The sequence below is a fragment of the Cynocephalus volans genome, chromosome 5 (assembly GCF_027409185.1).
Source record: "Cynocephalus volans isolate mCynVol1 chromosome 5, mCynVol1.pri, whole genome shotgun sequence".
In the NCBI taxonomy this organism is placed as follows: Eukaryota; Metazoa; Chordata; class Mammalia; order Dermoptera; family Cynocephalidae; genus Cynocephalus; species Cynocephalus volans.
Window position 1 is genome coordinate 121,513,305 of NC_084464.1, and position 11,786 is coordinate 121,525,090.

At 38.8% G+C, this 11,786-nt stretch overlaps 1 pseudogene; it reads right to left on the reverse strand.

Moving 5' to 3' along the window:
- Window positions 1–8,106: 8,106 nt before the first annotated feature.
- Window positions 8,107–10,805, reverse strand: LOC134379142 (polypeptide N-acetylgalactosaminyltransferase 12-like; annotated as a pseudogene).
- Between the last annotated feature and the right edge of the window lie 981 nt (window positions 10,806–11,786).

The window sequence follows — 11,786 nt, forward strand, 5'->3', positions numbered from 1 at the left end:
TTCTATTGTTTATAAGCCACCCAGTTCATGATAGTTTGGAATACCAGCCTGAATAGACTGACATTTATTTGCTCAATATCTTTTTCCTTCAACTACATACAGTTTTCATGCCTCTTCATGCTATAATATAAATATGTCAATTTGCCCATCCTTCCCCAGCCTGTCCCTCCCCAATTCTGCTCCCTATTTCTAAGAATTATATCTTTACTTTTACATTTTCAAGGTGTCATATTTACATTTTCTCTCTAAGTCTGTTTAAGCAATCTTCGTCTGTTATCATCTGTCTATATATTAATTCCAGTAACTTAAAATCAAGTGACATTTATGTTCGAAGTATTATTTACTTCAGAGCTAATTAGTTTTTAACAATTGTTTTCTTTGTCATAAATTTTGTGTCACAGTTCCTGTTCCCCATAAGCAGAATGCTGCAGGTTATGAGGATTATTTTCACTTGAGCCCTGTAATTAGCTCAAAATCATGCTACTTGTTTTGTTTCCTGTAGAAACCTCAACATTTTTCTTTATTGCCTATTCTTCTATTCTTTATTTGATTTATCTTTGTTCTAATTTTATTATTTCCTTTCTTCAGCAGGTTTAGTTTGCTCTTCATTTGCTAGTTTCTTAAAGTGTACAATTAGTTTATTCATTTGAGTTGTTCTTTAATGTAGGCATTTACAGCTGTACATTTCCCTCTGAGTCCTGCTTTCACTGCATCCTGTAAATTTTGATATAATATGTTTCATTTTCATTCATCTCAAGGTATTTTCTAATTTTCCTTGTGATTTCTTCTTTGACCCATTGGTTGTTTAAGAGTGAGTTGTTTAATTCCCACATATTTGTGAGATTTCCAGTTTTCCTTCTGTCATTGATTTCTAGCTTCATTCCATTGCGGCTAGAAAACATTCTTTATATGATTTCATTCTTTCTGAACTTATTGCAACTTTTTCTGTGGCCTAACATATGGTCTATTCTGGAAAATGTTACATGTGATCCTGAAAATGATGTGTATTCTGCTGTTGTTGGGTGAGTATTCAGTATATATCTGTTGGGTTCAATTGACTGACAGTGCTGTTCACATCCTCCACTTCCACATTGATCTTTTTTCTGGTGGTTCTATCCATTATTAAAAGTGGGATATTGATGTCTCCAACTATAATTGTAGAACTGTCTATTTCTACCTTACTACATTTTGAGGGATCTATTGTTAGGTCTTTATTGATGAATTTATTTAAATGTAACTCATCAGAAATCCCTTTCCTGAACAAACAGCTCTTCATTCTCTGTCTCTCTGCTACGCAAAAGTCCAGCATCAGCATCCCCTGGATAGCTATTGAAAATGGAAATCTCAGCCTTCATTCTACAACTTCTAAATTAGAATCAACATTTTAACAAAACCCCCTAGAGGATTCCTATACACATTCAAGTTTGAGTTCTTTTGTTCTATTCTTTAACTGCTTTTATTCTTTTTAATAGTACTTATTGCTTCCTTATATAGGTCATGGAGGTGGAGCCCTCCTTGATGGGATTAGTGCCCCTATAAAAGTATGTATTAATATGTAATTATGTTACACATTAATAAGAACATAAGCTCATTGGGGACAGAGCTTTGTTGTGTTCCCTGCTATAAGCAAATGTGTCAAACAGTCTTTGTCCATAGAAGGCAATTAATAATTGTTGAAGAACTGGAAGAACGAATAAATGAGTGAAAATATTTCCTGATTAAAACATTTAAGTGACCTTCCATACCCCTTATTGTCCCTAGGATGTAGGTCTCAAGTCTTCTGCCAACTATTCCTGTTGAATTCCTTTCCCCATTCTTTCCAGACACACTGGACTTTTTGGTTTCTTGAATATGTTGGAATCCCATCTACCTCAGGTCCTTTGGGAATGCTGTTCCCCCAGCTAGAGTACTCACCTCTTCCCTCTTCACATAGCTTATTTCTGTCCATTTTTAGCTTTAAGCAGATTTATTGATCTGAGACAAGAGTATGGCATCAATGTATGTTTTCCTGAATTTCTTCATTGCAGAATTTATCTGAATTTAATTTATATTTTAATGTCTGTATCTCCAGTTCACTTTTATTTGTCCATTTCTTTATTTTTATTATTTTACTTATACATATTTGTGTGGTATGTTGTTGACTATCAGAATTTGTGTACAGTATGCGATGATCAAATCAATATTATTGACATGTTCATCATTGCGAATCATAGTTGTTTTTTGTGTCTCTTATCCAATTACTCCCTATCCCCTCTTCCCCTCCCCACCTCTGTTAACTATAGGTCTGTACTCTCCTTCTGAAATGTCAACGTCTTATTATTGCCTTTTTTTCTAGTTCCAAAGGGAATGGATGTATTTGCTTAATTCACTAGAGTAATAATCTTTACTGGGTTAAGGATATATCTTTTAATTATACTTTAAAAATTATAGTTACAAATAGTTGCAAACAGTTTATATTTAATCACATATTTTCTGTAACTATTGAGGATATATTTATTTTTTATTTATTGACGTGACACATAATATTTATAAAGTGTTTTCTTTATCTTGAACTACCCTGATTTTGTAGTAAATTCTATTTGGATACAATGTATTATAATCTGAGTATTTGATTTGATATATGTTTTCTATTATAAACATCACTTTATCAACGTGTACTTGTTATTCTCTTGTTGTTTTCTGTATATGTTATTTCTTCCCATGAACAGTAAACATTTATACATGTACATATTCTTCTACCAAATAGATTGCAAAGAATCATATCTTTTCTCCTAGTGGCTCCTACTATTTGACTTAGATTTCTAAACTTCTAATTTCTACTTTTTAAAAATTTTCATTGTAACATAGTTGATTATACATATCTGTGGAGTTAAGAGCTGAATACTGTCACCTGTGTGCAATATGTGATGCTCAAATCAGGATAGTGAGTATATTCAATGTTATATGATATAATTGTTTTTCATAGCCCTTTACCAACCCCCTCCCTTTGCCTTGTTCTCACCTGTAGCACCCTCAGTTCTGTTCTCTCCTTTTGAAACTTGAGTGTATTATTGTGATTGTTGTATCTTTTGTTTATTTATTTATCTATTTATTTAGTTCCCACTTATGAGTGAAGACGTGGTATTTCTCTTTCCGTGCCTGGCTTATTTCACCTAACATGCTTTTCTCTAAATTTATCCACATTGCTGTGAATAGCAGTATTTCATTCTTTTTTTATGGCAGAGTTGTATTCCATTGTGTATATATACCACATTTTCCTTATCCAGTCATCTGGCAGTGGGCATTTATGTTGGTTACAACTATTGGTTATAGTAAATAGAGCTGTGATTAATATGGGGGTGCAGGTATCCCTTTGACATGATGATTGATGGGGCAACTAGTTCATTGATTATTTACGCAGCTTGAATTCAAGAAAAGTCAGTTTAAATCTCAGCTCCAACTCTAGTAAGCAGTGTGACCATGGGTGATTACTTAACTGTTCTAAGCTTAATATCTATGTTATGTTGTTTTGTGAAATTTTCATAGAATAATACATATATGTTAGTGAGCATTTTTTGGCACAGAACAAGCAAGCATTCAATAAATCGAGGCGCTGTTATTTACTGGTGTTTCTAAATTGAAAATACTTGAGTTTTTCTGAAACATTTTTGAGGATGCTGTCTCTACTTGCACTGTGAAATCAAGCAGAAGAATTCACACTTTCTTGTTTCAAATAGGACATGATAAGCTATGGCTGAGTCAGGGGAACTTTCCCTGATTTTTACCTCATTACTATTTTCCTGTGGTCCTTATAAATTTAGACCTTAAATATGAGTGACTCACAGTATGGTCCTTGATATAAAAATGACAAAAAATAATAATCATATGCACTGTAAAACCATAAGTGCCTTTGCATTACTTAGGAGAATGGGAATGTGGAGAAATGTGCTATAGATAGAATATGGGAGATGTCTTGTTTAATCCTATTGTCAATTGCTATCCCTTCCTCAATTTTACCCAACTCAAAAGGATAATTATTTGATTATCCTTTTGAGTTTTGATTAGAAAATTTCATCTTCTAGTTTTCATTAAATGAGTTTGGAGAATAAAATGGCAGTTGCATGTGCATCATAAAAGTATACTGTGAGTCTAAGCTATTTGAAATAATTTATAAAATGCTGCTTCAAGAGCTTAGCATGTATTATACAGTTCAGTGATGCTGCCTTTGTTCTTGCTTCCTTTCCTAATTGAATTAGTATAGATACCACAGGGAACTCAAGTGTGAAGGGGATCAGTGGTACATATTTCTTAACTTTCTGATCAGTTGGGTAAATTATCTTATCCTTCTGGAAGTCATTTCAATTCTATTCTTCTAAGTGTCTCTCTTCTCCAACTTGCTATTAATGTTGGAGTTTGTATGCTTTCCTTTTGTTTGGTACTTTTCTTCTGGAATGTTGAGCAATCTAGAAATAGGGAGTGAAGCCAAACTAGAGTAGGATAGGATACCTGCTAAGAGATGTTGTATTGTACACTGGCAATTGCAAGTTTTCTTCACGTAAGGGAGGGCTTCACTTTTGAGCTAATGAAAAGTGTCTGATAAATATTGACAATAGAAATGAGAGTTAAATACCCAAGAAATGAGTTAATGTCTAACTGTTCCTGTTCTGCCCAACAATGACTATTGTTCACCACACTTCCTTGGACTTAGTAGGTAGATATCTCATTTCTCCTAATGAGCGCCAGATCTTCTGTCCTGGTTTTTCCCAAACTTGGTAGATGTCCTCCTCCACACTATGTCAGTAAAAGCCTCCTCTGCAAACCCATGCCATCAGAAAGTTCTTAAAATTCCTTTTTGTGAAACTGAAGGGAAATGAATTCAAGGGAGCTATGTCATGAGGTGAAAAATATTGAAATATAAAATAATTTATTGCTGCTTTTCTTGTGTGTACCTACTTGGGGCAATTAGGAAAATTTTAGTCAATTGGTTCTCATTTTCTTTGCTGCTACTTTATGGTAAAATGAGCAAAGGCATGTATATTGATGGATCAAATTTCTTAATATGAAATACCATGGAAATAGATTCCTATAATTTCATCAGCAGGCATCCAATTATATAGTAATATTTTAAATAAAATTGTGACTCCTCTAAAGACACTTCTTTATAATAAATGGCAATTTTTTGCAGTCATATCCAGCTTGTTTTTGAAAAATTTGTTTTACACCATTGCAAAATATTACGTTGGTTCTAAAATACACCGGAGGCTATCCATTAGTCCCATCTTAAAACACAGGTAAGCTTCTTTGAACTTTGCACATTTAATAATGCCAGTAGCTGGGTTTCATAAAATCTTATAAAAATTGTGTTTTTGTTTTGTTCTGTTTTTCATTTTTCTTTTCAGCAAATGGCTGACTAGAAGCAGTCAGCCCTCACCTCTAATGCAAAAAAGTCCAAAGCAACCAATAGTCAAAAGTGTCTGAAACAAAATGATAGAATCCAGCAAAACAGTGAGGAAACCAAGATGTGGAAATTCAAGACATCAACATTAAAAAAAAAAAAAAATAGGGGAAATACCCAACCAAGACCAGTGTGGAGACCAAAGAAACCCTGGACTGCTGGGACAAGGTAGGCAGGGGGGTTGGTAGCTGGTGTTCCCACCACAAAAGCCTGCAATTCAGGCAGCAAAGTAGCCTTGCAGCCCTGTGAACAGTGAGCTTAGCATAGGGAGCAGCTATGAGCCCACACAACTGTACGTTTCCAAAGGGAAAGGACGTGCTGAGTCTCCCCACTTGGTCCTTGTCAGCCACTGGATATCGCCATTTTGGGACAAGAGCAAGGAGACCTAAGAGTCCTGCTGATCCATGGCCCTCCTCACCACAGCAGAGAGTTGGGGTACAAACACAGCACCTACCTGGATCCATGCCCTCTTTCACCCCAGGGAGTTCAGAGCCCCACTTGACTCAGTGCCACCACACCCTGCCCCAGGAGACAGTGATCAGGGGCTGTGTCGGTCCTGTGCCCCAGTTGCCTGGATCCATGCCCTCTTTTGCTGAGAGCTCAGTGTCCTGCCTGACACAGTAGACCAAACTGCAGCAGCGGAGAGTACAGGGAGTGTGCTGGCCACCTGGATCCACACTCCCTTTACCCCCTGGGCATTCAGAGACCCACATGACTCAACACCCACTCCCCTCCCTGCCACTGTGGACAGCAAGCAGCGATTGTGCTGGTCCCTTGTACTGATTGCCTGGATCCATACCCTCCCTCCCCAGGAGCTCATAGTCCCACCTGAATACAGTAAGCCTGCCTACCCCAGTGGAGAGCATGCAGGGATGTGCAAGCTGCCTCGATCCATACCTACCTACCCTGGGAGCTCAAAGTCCCACCTCAGTGGGACTGCCTGCACCAGCTAAGAGGCTGTGGGGAACAAGCCAGTACTTACTACTGCACTCATGCAAAACCAAACCTACGATGCACAACCCAACTATCAATATAAATACTTCTACAGGTGTGAGTATCTCTCTTCAAAAACTATTGCAAAAATTAAAAGAGGTGGCCATACCACCAGATGCCCAGACATCAATGCAAAGATACAAGAAACATGACAAAACACTAAAGAATGGCTCCCCAAAAAGAAAACAATAATTCTCCAATACCAGACCTCAAACAATGGGAAACCAGTGAAATGCCTGAAGAGAAATCACAGATAGCAATCTTAAGGTAACTCACTGTGATACAAGAAAAAATAGACAGACATCACAATAAAGTAATAAAAAAAAATCTGGGACATGTATAAGAAGTTCAATAAAGAGATAGAAACCATAAAAAAGAACGAAGAAAAAATCCTGGAACTGAAGAATTCATTCAATGAAATAAAAAAATACAGACCAAGAGTTTAAGGAAAAGATTAGAACAAGCAGAAGAAAGAATTTCTGAAGTAAAAGACAGACTTTTTGAAGTAATCCAATTGGACCAAAAAAAGAAAAAAGAAAAAGAAAGAAAAAAGAATTTAAAAAAATGAAGAAACCCTATGAGATCTATTAGACAACCTCAAGTATACAACCATCCATATTATGGGTGTACCAGAATGGGAAGAAAAAGGAAAAGTCATTGAAAGCTTATTTAATGAAATAGTAGCTAAAAACTTCCCAAGTATTATGAGAGAAGAGGACACAAAACCTAACATTGACTGAAATGATCAGATATTATTAATGAACAAATTTGAAAAATGAATTTCATATAGAACATTAACTTTCTCCTTGACACTATTGTGTGATAAAAATTTTAAATTATATAAACGTGTTTTAAACTCATAGTGGTAATTACTAAAAACAACCAGTCACACCACAGCTAGGCATTGTCAGAAGTCCACACTCAAGCTTAGATGAGGGCTCTTCAAAAAGTTCATGGAAGGAATCATGTTACCTTTTAATTCAATTTTTCCAGGAACATTTCGAAGTACTCATGTATTAGTCTGGTAAATCAAATTGTTTCTTCGAGATTTCAGCTTCGGTTAGTTCTCTTTGGCTAACATGAACATTATGGAGTTTTGACTGTAGTAGCAACACATAAACAGAAAGCATTCTTTATTAAACAAATCTAGAATATCTGAATGACCTGAAGGAATCAATACAATGTTCCTAATGTCCACATTTCTACACTGAGAAAAATCTAGCCTAACACTTGAGGTATTATCAGTTTATGCAAAGTACATGGCTTGAGTCTAATTTCCACCTGTGCAAATGTCTTCCTACCTGGGAATCCTTGTAAATACAAAAATAAAATATTTACCTTTTGCTGGGGGAATAAAAGGCACAACAGTAGAATATACATTTTGATAGAAAAATACTATAAGATTTTAATTCTCACAATACCCAGAATGATTATCCTTTGAAAACAGGGTATTTTGGAACATTTCTGAAGTTTTCAAAATCAGTACAAAGCTTATTTACATTTTTTTATAAATTCAACATCACTTTCACAGATGGTGAAATGATTTCCTTGTAAGGGTAGAGCAGCCAAGTTTATGGTGGGTTCTGGTGGTTTAAGGCGGGCACTTCGCTAAGTCTCTATCGGGCACAGTCCATGGCCCACAATCTCCTCTGAGGGCTCATTGGTACAGTGATACTTCATCACATGCGTTCTTTGAAGAAAAATCTCTGCTGATCTGAGTTGGTGCAGCCTCCTAGGAGTGGTAGGAAACTGTGGCTAAACTCCCTCTTCACAGTCTGGACACATTTCTTGGACTGTATGTGAAATAAAGAACCATCCTCCTGCAAGATGAACTTGTGATTTTCTGGGGCAGTTTCTTTCTATAAATGCATGATGAGTATATCCACTCCTGTTTCCCCTGTTAGGCAGGCCTCTGGCTGGTGGGTGTTATAGTGTATTTCACTCTGTGCCATGTACTCAAAAAACTGGTTCTGGCCCATCCCATGGCAGTAGTACAGAAGGACCTGTTATCCTGCAATTTGGTTTTTGTCAGGAGGGTTATTGGCAAATCAGCATTCTTTCAATCCTTTGTTCTGGAGCAAGCAGGCACAGGGGTTGTGATGATAGCAGAGCTCTTTAAATTCACCCATTCACACTTTGCTATGTGGAGGCTGTTGGCCAGAGATTTGTTGCCGGAGAGCAAGAGAGCCTGCTTGGGAAAAAAGTGGCCAACATGGGAACAATGGTTTGTTTCCAGAGTCCCACAACACTGCCAGATACGAAAGGAGAATTCGAGGTTTCCTCTTCCCCAGACTTCCATTCCTGTATCATAAGACCTCAGATATTCAAAATATTTCTTACTCACAGCAAACAGCCTACCAGCCATCATTGGAGACCTGGTGACATCCTTGGGGGATCGCATCCGCAGTCTCTCCCTCTCAGGAACCCTGTGCCAAGTGAACACCAGCCTCCTGTCGAAACAACAAATCTGGGGCTGCCCGGCATGCCCAGGTACTCCAAGGTGTTCCAGTAGATCACATCAGTCATTGGGCACACGACTGCCGACTCCTCCTCGTGGATCCTCTGCAGCAGTGGCTCCAGCCACCCCTTGTGGCACTCACAGTGACAGTCCAGGAAAATCAGAACATCGCCTTTGGCTGTGGAAGCCCCCAGCAGCCAGGCTCACACCAGGCCCTGCCTCTTACTCACATGGATCAAGGTGCAATAAATAACTAACTAATGAGTAAATCTCATCCATCCCCTTATCCTACTCACCAGGAAACACAGAAGTTAAGTAGCTGGCCCGAGGCCACCAGATGGGGAGCCACCAGTAGCAGGGTCTCCAGACTCCCTGTGCAGTGCTCGGAGACACAGTATAGCCTTCTCCAAATGCCGTGGACTCACAGTTGCTCCCCAGCATCCTTGGGAGAAACCCAAGCACAGGGTGACCTTCAAATTCATTTAAAAATGGATTTTGCTGATCTTAATAAAAGATCCCTTTAGCTTCTGAATGAGAGAATGCAAATTCCAGCAGGCTCCTCCCTGTCTAAACATGCGGTCAAAACATGCTGTGGCCTCCAGGACTCTCTCCCAGCACCTAGAGCGTCGGTGCAGAATGATAACATGTAGCTGGATTAATTTAGTAGCTGCTCAAGGTCCAGTGGGCCTGGCAGGGGAAAGGGAACAACGGCATGAAAAGCCTCTGATCAAATCAAGAAAAATCTCCAAACTCCCTTGGCACAAAGGAAGCAAGTACCAGCCACATTGAGGGCCACATCTTCTTCTTCACCTTACAGTTAAAAAAGTAACACACACTCATTGTGAGAAGCCAAACAGTGCAGGAGTTCATGAAAAGTCAGCCGTTCCCCTGCTCTCTTTTATACTACCTTCGTAGGAGCCAATGAGGACTATTTAACACAGGTCCCTCCCCAAGTTTCTCTATATCCCAACAAAAAACACAAAACTCTGGAGAGGAGCAGGGTCCTGTCTCCCCTAGTCACCTAAACTGAGATTATCCTATGCACATTATTCAGCGTTTCATGGGTCTCCCTCCAGTCGAGACCATCATGATACTAATCCCTAGTCATCTAACCCAAACCATTAAAAGTTCTGGAAACCAGAAGGTTTTCTTAATTCATTTGGCAGCAAAACCTGTCCTGCCCTGAAGTTATTTAGAGTCCCAGTTTGTCCCCACTGGGTGTGAACATTCACGTTTCGTTGCAGAAATATTAGCTTGTGATTACTGGGTGCTACCCCAGACCCCACTTTATGTTATGTAAAATACAACAACAGCCATAAAGTATCTGTCTAAGGCTCTGAAAAGTTCTGAAATCTGAAACGTATCTGGCCCCAGATGTATCGGACAAGGGACTGTCAACCAGAAGTCATGGGAACAGCAGCTGCTTACTTTTAAACCACAGAGCTGTCTAGTCATTTCTAACCAAGCTGGACTCACAGCTTTAGAAAATACATGTTGGAAGACTTGGTAGCGTCCATGTGGTGGTAGGTCTGTAGGCTTGCAGAATGCCAGAGCTGTGCAGGTTTGGGAGCTTCCACCCTGATTTCAAAGGATGTAAGGAAAAGTCTGGTGGTCCAGGAAAAGAACTGTCACAGGGGTGAAGTCACTGCAGACAGCCTTCACTCAAGCAAGGCCAAGTGGAAACATGGGGTCAGAGTTGTAGCAGAGAAACCCATCAGTGTCATGCCTAGTGGAACAGTGAAGGCGAGACTGCCATGGAGACCCAAGATCCATAGAGATATCAGTGCGCAATGCCAGCCTGGGAGAGCTGAAGCATCGCCTTGGACCAGGAAAGCCATAGAAGTGGAGCTGTTTGTGGACTTGGGGACACAACTCCTGCACCAGCATGAAGAGAATGTCAAATATGGAGTCAAGGTTCATAATTCGCCAGCTTTGAGGTTTAATTCCTGCTCTACTGGATTTTGGACTTGCTGAGGACCTGTTACCCCTTTCTATGGGCCTATTTCTCCTTTTTGGAATGGGAATATGTACCCTGTTCTGTACAAGGAACTCAATCAACTCAATAGTAGAAAACCAAATAACTTCATTTATAAATTGAGTAAGAGAGCTCAGTAGACATTTCTCAAAAGAAGACATACAATTGGTCAACAGGTACATGAAAAAATCACTAATCATCAGGGAAATGCAAATCTAACCATATTGGGAAACCATCTCACCTAATTTAGAGTGGCTGTTATCAGAAAGACAGAAAATTACAAATGCTGGCAAAGATGGAGAGATAGGGGAACACTTATACATTGTTGGTGGAATTGTAAATTAGTACAGCAATTATGGAAAATAGTTATGGAGGTTTCTCAAACAAGTACAGATAGAACTAACATATGACCCAGCAATTCCACTACTGGTTATATAACCAAAGGAATGGAAATCATCATGTTGAAGAGATACCTGTACCCTCATGTTCATTGCATCTGTGTTCACAATAGCCAACATATGGAACCAACATAAATGTCCATCAACAGATGATTGGATAAAGAAAATGTGGAATATATACACAGTGGAATACTACCTACTCAGCCATAAAAAAGAATGAAATTCTGCCATTTGTAGCAACATGGATGAACTTAAGAGAAAATTATGTTAGGCAAAGTAATAATCCAGGCACAGAAAGAAAAATACCCAAGTTCTCACTCATATGTGGGAGCTAAAAAAAGATAATAAAACAAAACAAGCAAGCGAACAAAAACAAATAAACAATTATTATTATTATTATTATTTTGTCTTTTTCGTGACTGGCACTCAGCCAGTGAGTGCACCGGCCATTCCCATATAGGATCTGAACCCACGGTGGGAGTGTCGCTGCACTCCCAGTGCCGCACTCTCCCTAGTGCGCCACGGGCT